An 18098-nucleotide genomic window follows, 5' to 3' on the forward strand; every position below is an offset into this window, starting at 1 on the left:
AAAATGTTAGTTTTCGGCCGCATTTGACGAAAGCACCTCCTTCCGCAACAGCGAGTTCCTCGAGGACGGCGCGGAGTGCGCGCCCGACGTCCCAGCAGAACGATTGCCGAATTGGCGGGCGCGCCGTCGCGTGTGTGAGACGCGCAGCTGCTCGTTGCACCTCCTGTCATTCGCTTGTCGCGTGCAACCTTCGACACACGCGGAAGGCGCATCTTGTCCCTGGTGTCCAGCGGGGGGCTGGCGCGCGGCCGACCGGCGTATGGTCTGTGCGGGGTGTGGCAGTGTCGTGCTGGAGGGCGCCACTGGTAGCGATGTGAGCTTCCTCGCCTCACACCGGGTGTTTGCGTAGTTGGCAGTGCATTCGCACCTTTCCTATCCCTGTCCCCGTCCCGACTTGGCCCGACTTTGCTCGACTGCCGCTCGCTGCCGCTCGGGTCGTGGTCCATATGACGGCGCAAGCACGACAAACGTCTGCGGGACTAGACGACGCGACTAAAGAAAAAATTTATGATTACAAATCAAATTTGGAACTTTACGGTGCAGCACAACAATAGGCGCTGACGCATTTCAGGGCAGATTCGTGCTGTTTTATCGTTTTCAAAGACTTCCCGGCAAACTTCGTTAGCACATTCTCCCTCAAACTGAGTTAATTACCGCATTATCGTACCGTTGCATTAGTTTAAAATGCTTAAGAAAGCATCTTTGTCATGACAGAAAGGTAGTATGAAACGACTGCTGGCAGGATAGCGACTTAAAAAGCAAAAATGCAGGGGAGCCAAAAGTACCATTTTTATTGGCTCATATTTATTTTATTTTATTTTATTTTTGTTTTCGCACCATTACAGTAGTTTAAAATGCTTAAGGAAACGTCTTTGTCACAACAGAAGGGTAGTATGGCAAGAGGGCTGGCAGGAGTAGCGACATAAAAAGGAAAAAAAAGGAAGGTGAGCCAACAGCACCTTTTTTCTTTTTTTAATTTATTTTTTATTTATTTATTTTTTCTTTTTTTTGTTTTTTGCTTTTTTTGTTTTTTTTATTTTTTATTTTTTTTTAACGGAAGGGTAGTATGGCGAGAGGGCTGGCAGGAGTAGCGACATAAAAAGGAAAAAAAAAGAAGGGAGAGCCAACAGCACCCGATGTTCCCAGGCGGTCACCCATCCAAGTACTAACCGGGCCCGATGTTGCTTAACTTCGGTGATCGGACGAGAACCGGTGTATTTAACATGGTATGGCCGTTGGCGCACATATACTGTAGGCGCACGGCAGAATTCGCATTCGGCTCTCCTCCCAACACACAAAATGTTAGTTTTCGGCCGCATTTGACGAAAGCACCTCCTTCCGCAACAGCGAGTTCCTCGAGGACGGCGCGGAGTGCGCGCCCGACGTCCCAGCAGAACGATTGCCGAATTGGCGGGCGCGCCGTCGCGTGTGTGAGACGCGCAGCTGCTCGTTGCACCTCCTGTCATTCGCTTGTCGCGTGCAACCTTCGACACACGCGGAAGGCGCATCTTGTCCCTGGTGTCCAGCGGGGGGCTGGCGCGCGGCCGACCGGCGTATGGTCTGTGCGGGGTGTGGCAGTGTCGTGCTGGAGGGCGCCACTGGTAGCGATGTGAGCTTCCTCGCCTCACACCGGGTGTTTGCGTAGTTGGCAGTGCATTCGCACCTTTCCTATCCCTGTCCCCGTCCCGACTTGGCCCGACTTTGCTCGACTGCCGCTCGCTGCCGCTCGGGTCGTGGTCCATATGACGGCGCAAGCACGACAAACGTCTGCGGGACTAGACGACGCGACTAAAGAAAAAATTTATGATTACAAATCAAATTTGGAACTTTACGGTGCAGCACAACAATAGGCGCTGACGCATTTCAGGGCAGATTCGTGCTGTTTTATCGTTTTCAAAGACTTCCCGGCAAACTTCGTTAGCACATTCTCCCTCAAACTGAGTTAATTACCGCATTATCGTACCGTTGCATTAGTTTAAAATGCTTAAGAAAGCATCTTTGTCATGACAGAAAGGTAGTATGAAACGACTGCTGGCAGGATAGCGACTTAAAAAGCAAAAATGCAGGGGAGCCAAAAGTACCATTTTTATTGGCTCATATTTATTTTATTTTATTTTATTTTTGTTTTCGCACCATTACAGTAGTTTAAAATGCTTAAGGAAACGTCTTTGTCACAACAGAAGGGTAGTATGGCAAGAGGGCTGGCAGGAGTAGCGACATAAAAAGGAAAAAAAAGGAAGGTGAGCCAACAGCACCTTTTTTCTTTTTTTAATTTATTTTTTATTTATTTATTTTTTCTTTTTTTTGTTTTTTTGCTTTTTTTGTTTTTTTTATTTTTTATTTTTTTTTAACGGAAGGGTAGTATGGCGAGAGGGCTGGCAGGAGTAGCGACATAAAAAGGAAAAAAAAAGAAGGGAGAGCCAACAGCACCCGATGTTCCCAGGCGGTCACCCATCCAAGTACTAACCGGGCCCGATGTTGCTTAACTTCGGTGATCGGACGAGAACCGGTGTATTTAACATGGTATGGCCGTTGGCGCACATATACTGTAGGCGCACGGCAGAATTCGCATTCGGCTCTCCTCCCAACACACAAAATGTTAGTTTTCGGCCGCATTTGACGAAAGCACCTCCTTCCGCAACAGCGAGTTCCTCGAGGACGGCGCGGAGTGCGCGCCCGACGTCCCAGCAGAACGATTGCCGAATTGGCGGGCGCGCCGTCGCGTGTGTGAGACGCGCAGCTGCTCGTTGCACCTCCTGTCATTCGCTTGTCGCGTGCAACCTTCGACACACGCGGAAGGCGCATCTTGTCCCTGGTGTCCAGCGGGGGGCTGGCGCGCGGCCGACCGGCGTATGGTCTGTGCGGGGTGTGGCAGTGTCGTGCTGGAGGGCGCCACTGGTAGCGATGTGAGCTTCCTCGCCTCACACCGGGTGTTTGCGTAGTTGGCAGTGCATTCGCACCTTTCCTATCCCTGTCCCCGTCCCGACTTGGCCCGACTTTGCTCGACTGCCGCTCGCTGCCGCTCGGGTCGTGGTCCATATGACGGCGCAAGCACGACAAACGTCTGCGGGACTAGACGACGCGACTAAAGAAAAAATTTATGATTACAAATCAAATTTGGAACTTTACGGTGCAGCACAACAATAGGCGCTGACGCATTTCAGGGCAGATTCGTGCTGTTTTATCGTTTTCAAAGACTTCCCGGCAAACTTCGTTAGCACATTCTCCCTCAAACTGAGTTAATTACCGCATTATCGTACCGTTGCATTAGTTTAAAATGCTTAAGAAAGCATCTTTGTCATGACAGAAAGGTAGTATGAAACGACTGCTGGCAGGATAGCGACTTAAAAAGCAAAAATGCAGGGGAGCCAAAAGTACCATTTTTATTGGCTCATATTTATTTTATTTTATTTTATTTTTGTTTTCGCACCATTACAGTAGTTTAAAATGCTTAAGGAAACGTCTTTGTCACAACAGAAGGGTAGTATGGCAAGAGGGCTGGCAGGAGTAGCGACATAAAAAGGAAAAAAAAGGAAGGTGAGCCAACAGCACCTTTTTTCTTTTTTTAATTTATTTTTTATTTATTTATTTTTTCATTTTTTTGTTTTTTGCTTTTTTCGTTTTTTTCCTTTTTTTATTTTTTATTTTTTTTTAACGGAAGGGTAGTATGGCGAGAGGGCTGGCAGGAGTAGCGACATGAAAAAAAAAAAGAAGGGAGAGCCAACAGCACCCGATGTTCCCAGGCGGTCACCCATCCAAGTACTAACCGGGCCCGATGTTGCTTAACTTCGGTGATCGGACGAGAACCGGTGTATTTAACATGGTATGGCCGTTGGCGCACATGTACTGTAGGCGCACGGCAGAATTCGCATTCGGCTCTCCTCCCAACACACAAAATGTTAGTTTTCGGCCGCATTTGACGAAAGCACCTCCTTCCGCAACAGCGAGTTCCTCGAGGACGGCGCGGAGTGCGCGCCCGACGTCCCAGCAGAACGATTGCCGAATTGGCGGGCGCGCCGTCGCGTGTGTGAGACGCGCAGCTGCTCGTTGCACCTCCTGTCATTCGCTTGTCGCGTGCAACCTTCGACACACGCGGAAGGCGCATCTTGTCCCTGGTGTCCAGCGGGGGGCTGGCGCGCGGCCGACCGGCGTATGGTCTGTGCGGGGTGTGGCAGTGTCGTGCTGGAGGGCGCCACTGGTAGCGATGTGAGCTTCCTCGCCTCACACCGGGTGTTTGCGTAGTTGGCAGTGCATTCGCACCTTTCCTATCCCTGTCCCCGTCCCGACTTGGCCCGACTTTGCTCGACTGCCGCTCGCTGCCGCTCGGGTCGTGGTCCATATGACGGCGCAAGCACGACAAACGTCTGCGGGACTAGACGACGCGACTAAAGAAAAAATTTATGATTACAAATCAAATTTGGAACTTTACGGTGCAGCACAACAATAGGCGCTGACGCATTTCAGGGCAGATTCGTGCTGTTTTATCGTTTTCAAAGACTTCCCGGCAAACTTCGTTAGCACATTCTCCCTCAAACTGAGTTAATTACCGCATTATCGTACCGTTGCATTAGTTTAAAATGCTTAAGAAAGCATCTTTGTCATGACAGAAAGGTAGTATGAAACGACTGCTGGCAGGATAGCGACTTAAAAAGCAAAAATGCAGGGGAGCCAAAAGTACCATTTTTATTGGCTCATATTTATTTTATTTTATTTTATTTTTGTTTTCGCACCATTACAGTAGTTTAAAATGCTTAAGGAAACGTCTTTGTCACAACAGAAGGGTAGTATGGCAAGAGGGCTGGCAGGAGTAGCGACATAAAAAGGAAAAAAAAGGAAGGTGAGCCAACAGCACCTTTTTTCTTTTTTTAATTTATTTTTTATTTATTTATTTTTTCTTTTTTTTGTTTTTTGCTTTTTTTGTTTTTTTTATTTTTTATTTTTTTTTAACGGAAGGGTAGTATGGCGAGAGGGCTGGCAGGAGTAGCGACATAAAAAGGAAAAAAAAAGAAGGGAGAGCCAACAGCACCCGATGTTCCCAGGCGGTCACCCATCCAAGTACTAACCGGGCCCGATGTTGCTTAACTTCGGTGATCGGACGAGAACCGGTGTATTTAACATGGTATGGCCGTTGGCGCACATATACTGTAGGCGCACGGCAGAATTCGCATTCGGCTCTCCTCCCAACACACAAAATGTTAGTTTTCGGCCGCATTTGACGAAAGCACCTCCTTCCGCAACAGCGAGTTCCTCGAGGACGGCGCGGAGTGCGCGCCCGACGTCCCAGCAGAACGATTGCCGAATTGGCGGGCGCGCCGTCGCGTGTGTGAGACGCGCAGCTGCTCGTTGCACCTCCTGTCATTCGCTTGTCGCGTGCAACCTTCGACACACGCGGAAGGCGCATCTTGTCCCTGGTGTCCAGCGGGGGGCTGGCGCGCGGCCGACCGGCGTATGGTCTGTGCGGGGTGTGGCAGTGTCGTGCTGGAGGGCGCCACTGGTAGCGATGTGAGCTTCCTCGCCTCACACCGGGTGTTTGCGTAGTTGGCAGTGCATTCGCACCTTTCCTATCCCTGTCCCCGTCCCGACTTGGCCCGACTTTGCTCGACTGCCGCTCGCTGCCGCTCGGGTCGTGGTCCATATGACGGCGCAAGCACGACAAACGTCTGCGGGACTAGACGACGCGACTAAAGAAAAAATTTATGATTACAAATCAAATTTGGAACTTTACGGTGCAGCACAACAATAGGCGCTGACGCATTTCAGGGCAGATTCGTGCTGTTTTATCGTTTTCAAAGACTTCCCGGCAAACTTCGTTAGCACATTCTCCCTCAAACTGAGTTAATTACCGCATTATCGTACCGTTGCATTAGTTTAAAATGCTTAAGAAAGCATCTTTGTCATGACAGAAAGGTAGTATGAAACGACTGCTGGCAGGATAGCGACTTAAAAAGCAAAAATGCAGGGGAGCCAAAAGTACCATTTTTATTGGCTCATATTTATTTTATTTTATTTTATTTTTGTTTTCGCACCATTACAGTAGTTTAAAATGCTTAAGGAAACGTCTTTGTCACAACAGAAGGGTAGTATGGCAAGAGGGCTGGCAGGAGTAGCGACATAAAAAGGAAAAAAAAGGAAGGTGAGCCAACAGCACCTTTTTTCTTTTTTTAATTTATTTTTTATTTATTTATTTTTTCTTTTTTTTGTTTTTTGCTTTTTTTGTTTTTTTTATTTTTTATTTTTTTTTAACGGAAGGGTAGTATGGCGAGAGGGCTGGCAGGAGTAGCGACATAAAAAGGAAAAAAAAAGAAGGGAGAGCCAACAGCACCCGATGTTCCCAGGCGGTCACCCATCCAAGTACTAACCGGGCCCGATGTTGCTTAACTTCGGTGATCGGACGAGAACCGGTGTATTTAACATGGTATGGCCGTTGGCGCACATGTACTGTAGGCGCACGGCAGAATTCGCATTCGGCTCTCCTCCCAACACACAAAATGTTAGTTTTCGGCCGCATTTGACGAAAGCACCTCCTTCCGCAACAGCGAGTTCCTCGAGGACGGCGCGGAGTGCGCGCCCGACGTCCCAGCAGAACGATTGCCGAATTGGCGGGCGCGCCGTCGCGTGTGTGAGACGCGCAGCTGCTCGTTGCACCTCCTGTCATTCGCTTGTCGCGTGCAACCTTCGACACACGCGGAAGGCGCATCTTGTCCCTGGTGTCCAGCGGGGGGCTGGCGCGCGGCCGACCGGCGTATGGTCTGTGCGGGGTGTGGCAGTGTCGTGCTGGAGGGCGCCACTGGTAGCGATGTGAGCTTCCTCGCCTCACACCGGGTGTTTGCGTAGTTGGCAGTGCATTCGCACCTTTCCTATCCCTGTCCCCGTCCCGACTTGGCCCGACTTTGCTCGACTGCCGCTCGCTGCCGCTCGGGTCGTGGTCCATATGACGGCGCAAGCACGACAAACGTCTGCGGGACTAGACGACGCGACTAAAGAAAAAATTTATGATTACAAATCAAATTTGGAACTTTACGGTGCAGCACAACAATAGGCGCTGACGCATTTCAGGGCAGATTCGTGCTGTTTTATCGTTTTCAAAGACTTCCCGGCAAACTTCGTTAGCACATTCTCCCTCAAACTGAGTTAATTACCGCATTATCGTACCGTTGCATTAGTTTAAAATGCTTAAGAAAGCATCTTTGTCATGACAGAAAGGTAGTATGAAACGACTGCTGGCAGGATAGCGACTTAAAAAGCAAAAATGCAGGGGAGCCAAAAGTACCATTTTTATTGGCTCATATTTATTTTATTTTATTTTATTTTTGTTTTCGCACCATTACAGTAGTTTAAAATGCTTAAGGAAACGTCTTTGTCACAACAGAAGGGTAGTATGGCAAGAGGGCTGGCAGGAGTAGCGACATAAAAAGGAAAAAAAAAGGAAGGTGAGCCAACAGCACCTTTTTTCTTTTTTTAATTTATTTTTTATTTATTTATTTTTTCATTTTTTTGTTTTTTGCTTTTTTTGTTTTTTTTATTTTTTATTTTTTTTTAACGGAAGGGTAGTATGGCGAGAGGGCTGGCAGGAGTAGCGACATAAAAAGGAAAAAAAAAGAAGGGAGAGCCAACAGCACCCGATGTTCCCAGGCGGTCACCCATCCAAGTACTAACCGGGCCCGATGTTGCTTAACTTCGGTGATCGGACGAGAACCGGTGTATTTAACATGGTATGGCCGTTGGCGCACATATACTGTAGGCGCACGGCAGAATTCGCATTCGGCTCTCCTCCCAACACACAAAATGTTAGTTTTCGGCCGCATTTGACGAAAGCACCTCCTTCCGCAACAGCGAGTTCCTCGAGGACGGCGCGGAGTGCGCGCCCGACGTCCCAGCAGAACGATTGCCGAATTGGCGGGCGCGCCGTCGCGTGTGTGAGACGCGCAGCTGCTCGTTGCACCTCCTGTCATTCGCTTGTCGCGTGCAACCTTCGACACACGCGGAAGGCGCATCTTGTCCCTGGTGTCCAGCGGGGGGCTGGCGCGCGGCCGACCGGCGTATGGTCTGTGCGGGGTGTGGCAGTGTCGTGCTGGAGGGCGCCACTGGTAGCGATGTGAGCTTCCTCGCCTCACACCGGGTGTTTGCGTAGTTGGCAGTGCATTCGCACCTTTCCTATCCCTGTCCCCGTCCCGACTTGGCCCGACTTTGCTCGACTGCCGCTCGCTGCCGCTCGGGTCGTGGTCCATATGACGGCGCAAGCACGACAAACGTCTGCGGGACTAGACGACGCGACTAAAGAAAAAATTTATGATTACAAATCAAATTTGGAACTTTACGGTGCAGCACAACAATAGGCGCTGACGCATTTCAGGGCAGATTCGTGCTGTTTTATCGTTTTCAAAGACTTCCCGGCAAACTTCGTTAGCACATTCTCCCTCAAACTGAGTTAATTACCGCATTATCGTACCGTTGCATTAGTTTAAAATGCTTAAGAAAGCATCTTTGTCATGACAGAAAGGTAGTATGAAACGACTGCTGGCAGGATAGCGACTTAAAAAGCAAAAATGCAGGGGAGCCAAAAGTACCATTTTTATTGGCTCATATTTATTTTATTTTATTTTATTTTTGTTTTCGCACCATTACAGTAGTTTAAAATGCTTAAGGAAACGTCTTTGTCACAACAGAAGGGTAGTATGGCAAGAGGGCTGGCAGGAGTAGCGACATAAAAAGGAAAAAAAAGGAAGGTGAGCCAACAGCACCTTTTTTCTTTTTTTAATTTATTTTTTATTTATTTATTTTTTCTTTTTTTTGTTTTTTGCTTTTTTTGTTTTTTTTATTTTTTATTTTTTTTTAACGGAAGGGTAGTATGGCGAGAGGGCTGGCAGGAGTAGCGACATAAAAAGGAAAAAAAAAGAAGGGAGAGCCAACAGCACCCGATGTTCCCAGGCGGTCACCCATCCAAGTACTAACCGGGCCCGATGTTGCTTAACTTCGGTGATCGGACGAGAACCGGTGTATTTAACATGGTATGGCCGTTGGCGCACATGTACTGTAGGCGCACGGCAGAATTCGCATTCGGCTCTCCTCCCAACACACAAAATGTTAGTTTTCGGCCGCATTTGACGAAAGCACCTCCTTCCGCAACAGCGAGTTCCTCGAGGACGGCGCGGAGTGCGCGCCCGACGTCCCAGCAGAACGATTGCCGAATTGGCGGGCGCGCCGTCGCGTGTGTGAGACGCGCAGCTGCTCGTTGCACCTCCTGTCATTCGCTTGTCGCGTGCAACCTTCGACACACGCGGAAGGCGCATCTTGTCCCTGGTGTCCAGCGGGGGGCTGGCGCGCGGCCGACCGGCGTATGGTCTGTGCGGGGTGTGGCAGTGTCGTGCTGGAGGGCGCCACTGGTAGCGATGTGAGCTTCCTCGCCTCACACCGGGTGTTTGCGTAGTTGGCAGTGCATTCGCACCTTTCCTATCCCTGTCCCCGTCCCGACTTGGCCCGACTTTGCTCGACTGCCGCTCGCTGCCGCTCGGGTCGTGGTCCATATGACGGCGCAAGCACGACAAACGTCTGCGGGACTAGACGACGCGACTAAAGAAAAAATTTATGATTACAAATCAAATTTGGAACTTTACGGTGCAGCACAACAATAGGCGCTGACGCATTTCAGGGCAGATTCGTGCTGTTTTATCGTTTTCAAAGACTTCCCGGCAAACTTCGTTAGCACATTCTCCCTCAAACTGAGTTAATTACCGCATTATCGTACCGTTGCATTAGTTTAAAATGCTTAAGAAAGCATCTTTGTCATGACAGAAAGGTAGTATGAAACGACTGCTGGCAGGATAGCGACTTAAAAAGCAAAAATGCAGGGGAGCCAAAAGTACCATTTTTATTGGCTCATATTTATTTTATTTTATTTTATTTTTGTTTTCGCACCATTACAGTAGTTTAAAATGCTTAAGGAAACGTCTTTGTCACAACAGAAGGGTAGTATGGCAAGAGGGCTGGCAGGAGTAGCGACATAAAAAGGAAAAAAAAGGAAGGTGAGCCAACAGCACCTTTTTTCTTTTTTTAATTTATTTTTTATTTATTTATTTTTTCTTTTTTTTGTTTTTTGCTTTTTTTGTTTTTTTTATTTTTTATTTTTTTTTAACGGAAGGGTAGTATGGCGAGAGGGCTGGCAGGAGTAGCGACATAAAAAGGAAAAAAAAAGAAGGGAGAGCCAACAGCACCCGATGTTCCCAGGCGGTCACCCATCCAAGTACTAACCGGGCCCGATGTTGCTTAACTTCGGTGATCGGACGAGAACCGGTGTATTTAACATGGTATGGCCGTTGGCGCACATGTACTGTAGGCGCACGGCAGAATTCGCATTCGGCTCTCCTCCCAACACACAAAATGTTAGTTTTCGGCCGCATTTGACGAAAGCACCTCCTTCCGCAACAGCGAGTTCCTCGAGGACGGCGCGGAGTGCGCGCCCGACGTCCCAGCAGAACGATTGCCGAATTGGCGGGCGCGCCGTCGCGTGTGTGAGACGCGCAGCTGCTCGTTGCACCTCCTGTCATTCGCTTGTCGCGTGCAACCTTCGACACACGCGGAAGGCGCATCTTGTCCCTGGTGTCCAGCGGGGGGCTGGCGCGCGGCCGACCGGCGTATGGTCTGTGCGGGGTGTGGCAGTGTCGTGCTGGAGGGCGCCACTGGTAGCGATGTGAGCTTCCTCGCCTCACACCGGGTGTTTGCGTAGTTGGCAGTGCATTCGCACCTTTCCTATCCCTGTCCCCGTCCCGACTTGGCCCGACTTTGCTCGACTGCCGCTCGCTGCCGCTCGGGTCGTGGTCCATATGACGGCGCAAGCACGACAAACGTCTGCGGGACTAGACGACGCGACTAAAGAAAAAATTTATGATTACAAATCAAATTTGGAACTTTACGGTGCAGCACAACAATAGGCGCTGACGCATTTCAGGGCAGATTCGTGCTGTTTTATCGTTTTCAAAGACTTCCCGGCAAACTTCGTTAGCACATTCTCCCTCAAACTGAGTTAATTACCGCATTATCGTACCGTTGCATTAGTTTAAAATGCTTAAGAAAGCATCTTTGTCATGACAGAAAGGTAGTATGAAACGACTGCTGGCAGGATAGCGACTTAAAAAGCAAAAATGCAGGGGAGCCAAAAGTACCATTTTTATTGGCTCATATTTATTTTATTTTATTTTATTTTTGTTTTCGCACCATTACAGTAGTTTAAAATGCTTAAGGAAACGTCTTTGTCACAACAGAAGGGTAGTATGGCAAGAGGGCTGGCAGGAGTAGCGACATAAAAAGGAAAAAAAAGGAAGGTGAGCCAACAGCACCTTTTTTCTTTTTTTTAATTTATTTTTTATTTATTTATTTTTTCATTTTTTGTTTTTTGCTTTTTTTGTTTTTTTTATTTTTTATTTTTTTTAACGGAAGGGTAGTATGGCGAGAGGACTGGCAGGAGTAGCGACATAAAAAGGAAAAAAAAAGAAGGGAGAGCCAACAGCACCCGATGTTCCCAGGCGGTCACCCATTCAAGTACTAACCGGGCCCGATGTTGCTTAACTTCGGTGATCGGACGAGAACCGGTGTATTTAACATGGTATGGCCGTTGGCGCACATATACTGTAGGCGCACGGCAGAATTCGCATTCGGCTCTCCTCCCAACACACAAAATGTTAGTTTTCGGCCGCATTTGACGAAAGCACCTCCTTCCGCAACAGCGAGTTCCTCGAGGACGGCGCGGAGTGCGCGCCCGACGTCCCAGCAGAACGATTGCCGAATTGGCGGGCGCGCCGTCGCGTGTGTGAGACGCGCAGCTGCTCGTTGCACCTCCTGTCATTCGCTTGTCGCGTGCAACCTTCGACACACGCGGAAGGCGCATCTCGTCCCTGGTGTCCAGCGGGGGGCTGGCGCGCTTCCGACCGGCGTATGGTCTGTGCGGGGTGTGGCAGTGTCGTGCTGGAGGGCGCCACTGGTAGCGATGTGAGCTTCCTCGCCTCACACCGGGTGTTTGCGTAGTTGGCAGTGCATTCGCACCTTTCCTATCCCTGTCCCCGTCCCGACTTGGCCCGACTTTGCTCGACTGCCGCTCGCTGCCGCTCGGGTCGTGGTCCATATGACGGCGCAAGCACGACAAACGTCTGCGGGACTAGACGACGCGACTAAAGAAAAAATTTATGATTACAAATCAAATTTGGAACTTTACGGTGCAGCACAACAATAGGCGCTGACGCATTTCAGGGCAGATTCGTGCTGTTTTATCGTTTTCAAAGACTTCCCGGCAAACTTCGTTAGCACATTCTCCCTCAAACTGAGTTAATTACCGCATTATCGTACCGTTGCATTAGTTTAAAATGCTTAAGAAAGCATCTTTGTCATGACAGAAAGGTAGTATGAAACGACTGCTGGCAGGATAGCGACTTAAAAAGCAAAAATGCAGGGGAGCCAAAAGTACCATTTTTATTGGCTCATATTTATTTTATTTTATTTTATTTTTGTTTTCGCACCATTACAGTAGTTTAAAATGCTTAAGGAAACGTCTTTGTCACAACAGAAGGGTAGTATGGCAAGAGGGCTGGCAGGAGTAGCGACATAAAAAGGAAAAAAAAGGAAGGTGAGCCAACAGCACCTTTTTTCTTTTTTTAATTTATTTTTTATTTATTTATTTTTTCTTTTTTTTGTTTTTTGCTTTTTTTGTTTTTTTTATTTTTTATTTTTTTTTAACGGAAGGGTAGTATGGCGAGAGGGCTGGCAGGAGTAGCGACATAAAAAGGAAAAAAAAAGAAGGGAGAGCCAACAGCACCCGATGTTCCCAGGCGGTCACCCATCCAAGTACTAACCGGGCCCGATGTTGCTTAACTTCGGTGATCGGACGAGAACCGGTGTATTTAACATGGTATGGCCGTTGGCGCACATGTACTGTAGGCGCACGGCAGAATTCGCATTCGGCTCTCCTCCCAACACACAAAATGTTAGTTTTCGGCCGCATTTGACGAAAGCACCTCCTTCCGCAACAGCGAGTTCCTCGAGGACGGCGCGGAGTGCGCGCCCGACGTCCCAGCAGAACGATTGCCGAATTGGCGGGCGCGCCGTCGCGTGTGTGAGACGCGCAGCTGCTCGTTGCACCTCCTGTCATTCGCTTGTCGCGTGCAACCTTCGACACACGCGGAAGGCGCATCTTGTCCCTGGTGTCCAGCGGGGGGCTGGCGCGCGGCCGACCGGCGTATGGTCTGTGCGGGGTGTGGCAGTGTCGTGCTGGAGGGCGCCACTGGTAGCGATGTGAGCTTCCTCGCCTCACACCGGGTGTTTGCGTAGTTGGCAGTGCATTCGCACCTTTCCTATCCCTGTCCCCGTCCCGACTTGGCCCGACTTTGCTCGACTGCCGCTCGCTGCCGCTCGGGTCGTGGTCCATATGACGGCGCAAGCACGACAAACGTCTGCGGGACTAGACGACGCGACTAAAGAAAAAATTTATGATTACAAATCAAATTTGGAACTTTACGGTGCAGCACAACAATAGGCGCTGACGCATTTCAGGGCAGATTCGTGCTGTTTTATCGTTTTCAAAGACTTCCCGGCAAACTTCGTTAGCACATTCTCCCTCAAACTGAGTTAATTACCGCATTATCGTACCGTTGCATTAGTTTAAAATGCTTAAGAAAGCATCTTTGTCATGACAGAAAGGTAGTATGAAACGACTGCTGGCAGGATAGCGACTTAAAAAGCAAAAATGCAGGGGAGCCAAAAGTACCATTTTTATTGGCTCATATTTATTTTATTTTATTTTATTTTTGTTTTCGCACCATTACAGTAGTTTAAAATGCTTAAGGAAACGTCTTTGTCACAACAGAAGGGTAGTATGGCAAGAGGGCTGGCAGGAGTAGCGACATAAAAAGGAAAAAAAAAGGAAGGTGAGCCAACAGCACCTTTTTTCTTTTTTTAATTTATTTTTTATTTATTTATTTTTTCATTTTTTTGTTTTTTGCTTTTTTTGTTTTTTTTATTTTTTATTTTTTTTTAACGGAAGGGTAGTATGGCGAGAGGGCTGGCAGGAGTAGCGACATAAAAAGGAAAAAAAAAGAAGGGAGAGCCAACAGCACCCGATGTTCCCAGGCGGTCACCCATCCAAGTACTAACCGGGCCCGATGTTGCTTAACTTCGGTGATCGGACGAGAACCGGTGTATTTAACATGGTATGGCCGTTGGCGCACATATACTGTAGGCGCACGGCAGAATTCGCATTCGGCTCTCCTCCCAACACACAAAATGTTAGTTTTCGGCCGCATTTGACGAAAGCACCTCCTTCCGCAACAGCGAGTTCCTCGAGGACGGCGCGGAGTGCGCGCCCGACGTCCCAGCAGAACGATTGCCGAATTGGCGGGCGCGCCGTCGCGTGTGTGAGACGCGCAGCTGCTCGTTGCACCTCCTGTCATTCGCTTGTCGCGTGCAACCTTCGACACACGCGGAAGGCGCATCTTGTCCCTGGTGTCCAGCGGGGGGCTGGCGCGCGGCCGACCGGCGTATGGTCTGTGCGGGGTGTGGCAGTGTCGTGCTGGAGGGCGCCACTGGTAGCGATGTGAGCTTCCTCGCCTCACACCGGGTGTTTGCGTAGTTGGCAGTGCATTCGCACCTTTCCTATCCCTGTCCCCGTCCCGACTTGGCCCGACTTTGCTCGACTGCCGCTCGCTGCCGCTCGGGTCGTGGTCCATATGACGGCGCAAGCACGACAAACGTCTGCGGGACTAGACGACGCGACTAAAGAAAAAATTTATGATTACAAATCAAATTTGGAACTTTACGGTGCAGCACAACAATAGGCGCTGACGCATTTCAGGGCAGATTCGTGCTGTTTTATCGTTTTCAAAGACTTCCCGGCAAACTTCGTTAGCACATTCTCCCTCAAACTGAGTTAATTACCGCATTATCGTACCGTTGCATTAGTTTAAAATGCTTAAGAAAGCATCTTTGTCATGACAGAAAGGTAGTATGAAACGACTGCTGGCAGGATAGCGACTTAAAAAGCAAAAATGCAGGGGAGCCAAAAGTACCATTTTTATTGGCTCATATTTATTTTATTTTATTTTATTTTTGTTTTCGCACCATTACAGTAGTTTAAAATGCTTAAGGAAACGTCTTTGTCACAACAGAAGGGTAGTATGGCAAGAGGGCTGGCAGGAGTAGCGACATAAAAAGGAAAAAAAAGGAAGGTGAGCCAACAGCACCTTTTTTCTTTTTTTTAATTTATTTTTTATTTATTTATTTTTTCATTTTTTGTTTTTTGCTTTTTTTGTTTTTTTTATTTTTTATTTTTTTTAACGGAAGGGTAGTATGGCGAGAGGACTGGCAGGAGTAGCGACATAAAAAGGAAAAAAAAAGAAGGGAGAGCCAACAGCACCCGATGTTCCCAGGCGGTCACCCATTCAAGTACTAACCGGGCCCGATGTTGCTTAACTTCGGTGATCGGACGAGAACCGGTGTATTTAACATGGTATGGCCGTTGGCGCACATATACTGTAGGCGCACGGCAGAATTCGCATTCGGCTCTCCTCCCAACACACAAAATGTTAGTTTTCGGCCGCATTTGACGAAAGCACCTCCTTCCGCAACAGCGAGTTCCTCGAGGACGGCGCGGAGTGCGCGCCCGACGTCCCAGCAGAACGATTGCCGAATTGGCGGGCGCGCCGTCGCGTGTGTGAGACGCGCAGCTGCTCGTTGCACCTCCTGTCATTCGCTTGTCGCGTGCAACCTTCGACACACGCGGAAGGCGCATCTTGTCCCTGGTGTCCAGCGGGGGGCTGGCGCGCGGCCGACCGGCGTATGGTCTGTGCGGGGTGTGGCAGTGTCGTGCTGGAGGGCGCCACTGGTAGCGATGTGAGCTTCCTCGCCTCACACCGGGTGTTTGCGTAGTTGGCAGTGCATTCGCACCTTTCCTATCCCTGTCCCCGTCCCGACTTGGCCCGACTTTGCTCGACTGCCGCTCGCTGCCGCTCGGGTCGTGGTCCATATGACGGCGCAAGCACGACAAACGTCTGCGGGACTAGACGACGCGACTAAAGAAAAAATTTATGATTACAAATCAAATTTGGAACTTTACGGTGCAGCACAACAATAGGCGCTGACGCATTTCAGGGCAGATTCGTGCTGTTTTATCGTTTTCAAAGACTTCCCGGCAAACTTCGTTAGCACATTCTCCCTCAAACTGAGTTAATTACCGCATTATCGTACCGTTGCATTAGTTTAAAATGCTTAAGAAAGCATCTTTGTCATGACAGAAAGGTAGTATGAAACGACTGCTGGCAGGATAGCGACTTAAAAAGCAAAAATGCAGGGGAGCCAAAAGTACCATTTTTATTGGCTCATATTTATTTTATTTTATTTTATTTTTGTTTTCGCACCATTACAGTAGTTTAAAATGCTTAAGGAAACGTCTTTGTCACAACAGAAGGGTAGTATGGCAAGAGGGCTGGCAGGAGTAGCGACATAAAAAGGAAAAAAAAAGGAAGGTGAGCCAACAGCACCTTTTTTCTTTTTTTAATTTATTTTTTATTTATTTATTTTTTCATTTTTTTGTTTTTTGCTTTTTTTGTTTTTTTTATTTTTTATTTTTTTTTAACGGAAGGGTAGTATGGCGAGAGGGCTGGCAGGAGTAGCGACATAAAAAGGAAAAAAAAAGAAGGGAGAGCCAACAGCACCCGATGTTCCCAGGCGGTCACCCATCCAAGTACTAACCGGGCCCGATGTTGCTTAACTTCGGTGATCGGACGAGAACCGGTGTATTTAACATGGTATGGCCGTTGGCGCACATGTACTGTAGGCGCACGGCAGAATTCGCATTCGGCTCTCCTCCCAACACACAAAATGTTAGTTTTCGGCCGCATTTGACGAAAGCACCTCCTTCCGCAACAGCGAGTTCCTCGAGGACGGCGCGGAGTGCGCGCCCGACGTCCCAGCAGAACGATTGCCGAATTGGCGGGCGCGCCGTCGCGTGTGTGAGACGCGCAGCTGCTCGTTGCACCTCCTGTCATTCGCTTGTCGCGTGCAACCTTCGACACACGCGGAAGGCGCATCTTGTCCCTGGTGTCCAGCGGGGGGCTGGCGCGCGGCCGACCGGCGTATGGTCTGTGCGGGGTGTGGCAGTGTCGTGCTGGAGGGCGCCACTGGTAGCGATGTGAGCTTCCTCGCCTCACACCGGGTGTTTGCGTAGTTGGCAGTGCATTCGCACCTTTCCTATCCCTGTCCCCGTCCCGACTTGGCCCGACTTTGCTCGACTGCCGCTCGCTGCCGCTCGGGTCGTGGTCCATATGACGGCGCAAGCACGACAAACGTCTGCGGGACTAGACGACGCGACTAAAGAAAAAATTTATGATTACAAATCAAATTTGGAACTTTACGGTGCAGCACAACAATAGGCGCTGACGCATTTCAGGGCAGATTCGTGCTGTTTTATCGTTTTCAAAGACTTCCCGGCAAACTTCGTTAGCACATTCTCCCTCAAACTGAGTTAATTACCGCATTATCGTACCGTTGCATTAGTTTAAAATGCTTAAGAAAGCATCTTTGTCATGACAGAAAGGTAGTATGAAACGACTGCTGGCAGGATAGCGACTTAAAAAGCAAAAATGCAGGGGAGCCAAAAGTACCATTTTTATTGGCTCATATTTATTTTATTTTATTTTATTTTTGTTTTCGCACCATTACAGTAGTTTAAAATGCTTAAGGAAACGTCTTTGTCACAACAGAAGGGTAGTATGGCAAGAGGGCTGGCAGGAGTAGCGACATAAAAAGGAAAAAAAAGGAAGGTGAGCCAACAGCACCTTTTTTCTTTTTTTTAATTTATTTTTTATTTATTTATTTTTTCATTTTTTGTTTTTTGCTTTTTTTGTTTTTTTTATTTTTTATTTTTTTTAACGGAAGGGTAGTATGGCGAGAGGACTGGCAGGAGTAGCGACATAAAAAGGAAAAAAAAAGAAGGGAGAGCCAACAGCACCCGATGTTCCCAGGCGGTCACCCATTCAAGTACTAACCGGGCCCGATGTTGCTTAACTTCGGTGATCGGACGAGAACCGGTGTATTTAACATGGTATGGCCGTTGGCGCACA

At 48.6% G+C, this 18098-nt stretch overlaps 14 non-coding genes across 14 annotated transcripts; all 14 read right to left on the reverse strand.

Annotated features, from left to right (window-relative positions):
* Positions 1-1121: 1121 nt before the first annotated feature.
* On the reverse strand, positions 1122-1240 carry LOC126213721 (5S ribosomal RNA). The gene has a single exon (XR_007541375.1). It is a non-coding gene; the product is annotated as a 5S ribosomal RNA (ribosomal RNA).
* Positions 1241-2418: 1178 nt separating this feature from the next.
* Positions 2419-2537, reverse strand: LOC126213722 (5S ribosomal RNA). Its single transcript, XR_007541376.1, has one exon. It is a non-coding gene; the product is annotated as a 5S ribosomal RNA (ribosomal RNA).
* A 1181-nt stretch (positions 2538-3718) lies between these two features.
* On the reverse strand, positions 3719-3837 carry LOC126213723 (5S ribosomal RNA). Its single transcript, XR_007541377.1, has one exon. It is a non-coding gene; the product is annotated as a 5S ribosomal RNA (ribosomal RNA).
* Positions 3838-5014: 1177 nt separating this feature from the next.
* On the reverse strand, positions 5015-5133 carry LOC126213724 (5S ribosomal RNA). The gene has a single exon (XR_007541378.1). It is a non-coding gene; the product is annotated as a 5S ribosomal RNA (ribosomal RNA).
* A 1177-nt stretch (positions 5134-6310) lies between these two features.
* LOC126213725 (5S ribosomal RNA) lies at positions 6311-6429 on the reverse strand. Its single transcript, XR_007541379.1, has one exon. It is a non-coding gene; the product is annotated as a 5S ribosomal RNA (ribosomal RNA).
* Positions 6430-7607: 1178 nt separating this feature from the next.
* Positions 7608-7726, reverse strand: LOC126213727 (5S ribosomal RNA). Its single transcript, XR_007541381.1, has one exon. It is a non-coding gene; the product is annotated as a 5S ribosomal RNA (ribosomal RNA).
* Positions 7727-8903: 1177 nt separating this feature from the next.
* Positions 8904-9022, reverse strand: LOC126213728 (5S ribosomal RNA). Its single transcript, XR_007541382.1, has one exon. It is a non-coding gene; the product is annotated as a 5S ribosomal RNA (ribosomal RNA).
* Positions 9023-10199: 1177 nt separating this feature from the next.
* LOC126213730 (5S ribosomal RNA) lies at positions 10200-10318 on the reverse strand. The gene has a single exon (XR_007541383.1). It is a non-coding gene; the product is annotated as a 5S ribosomal RNA (ribosomal RNA).
* A 1176-nt stretch (positions 10319-11494) lies between these two features.
* LOC126213953 (5S ribosomal RNA) lies at positions 11495-11613 on the reverse strand. The gene has a single exon (XR_007541584.1). It is a non-coding gene; the product is annotated as a 5S ribosomal RNA (ribosomal RNA).
* A 1177-nt stretch (positions 11614-12790) lies between these two features.
* On the reverse strand, positions 12791-12909 carry LOC126213731 (5S ribosomal RNA). Its single transcript, XR_007541384.1, has one exon. It is a non-coding gene; the product is annotated as a 5S ribosomal RNA (ribosomal RNA).
* Positions 12910-14087: 1178 nt separating this feature from the next.
* Positions 14088-14206, reverse strand: LOC126213732 (5S ribosomal RNA). Its single transcript, XR_007541385.1, has one exon. It is a non-coding gene; the product is annotated as a 5S ribosomal RNA (ribosomal RNA).
* A 1176-nt stretch (positions 14207-15382) lies between these two features.
* Positions 15383-15501, reverse strand: LOC126213954 (5S ribosomal RNA). The gene has a single exon (XR_007541585.1). It is a non-coding gene; the product is annotated as a 5S ribosomal RNA (ribosomal RNA).
* A 1178-nt stretch (positions 15502-16679) lies between these two features.
* On the reverse strand, positions 16680-16798 carry LOC126213733 (5S ribosomal RNA). Its single transcript, XR_007541386.1, has one exon. It is a non-coding gene; the product is annotated as a 5S ribosomal RNA (ribosomal RNA).
* A 1176-nt stretch (positions 16799-17974) lies between these two features.
* LOC126213955 (5S ribosomal RNA) lies at positions 17975-18093 on the reverse strand. Its single transcript, XR_007541586.1, has one exon. It is a non-coding gene; the product is annotated as a 5S ribosomal RNA (ribosomal RNA).
* Between the last annotated feature and the right edge of the window lie 5 nt (positions 18094-18098).

The sequence above is a fragment of the Schistocerca nitens genome, chromosome 11, assembly GCF_023898315.1.
Source record: "Schistocerca nitens isolate TAMUIC-IGC-003100 chromosome 11, iqSchNite1.1, whole genome shotgun sequence".
Classification (NCBI taxonomy): domain Eukaryota; kingdom Metazoa; phylum Arthropoda; class Insecta; order Orthoptera; family Acrididae; genus Schistocerca; species Schistocerca nitens.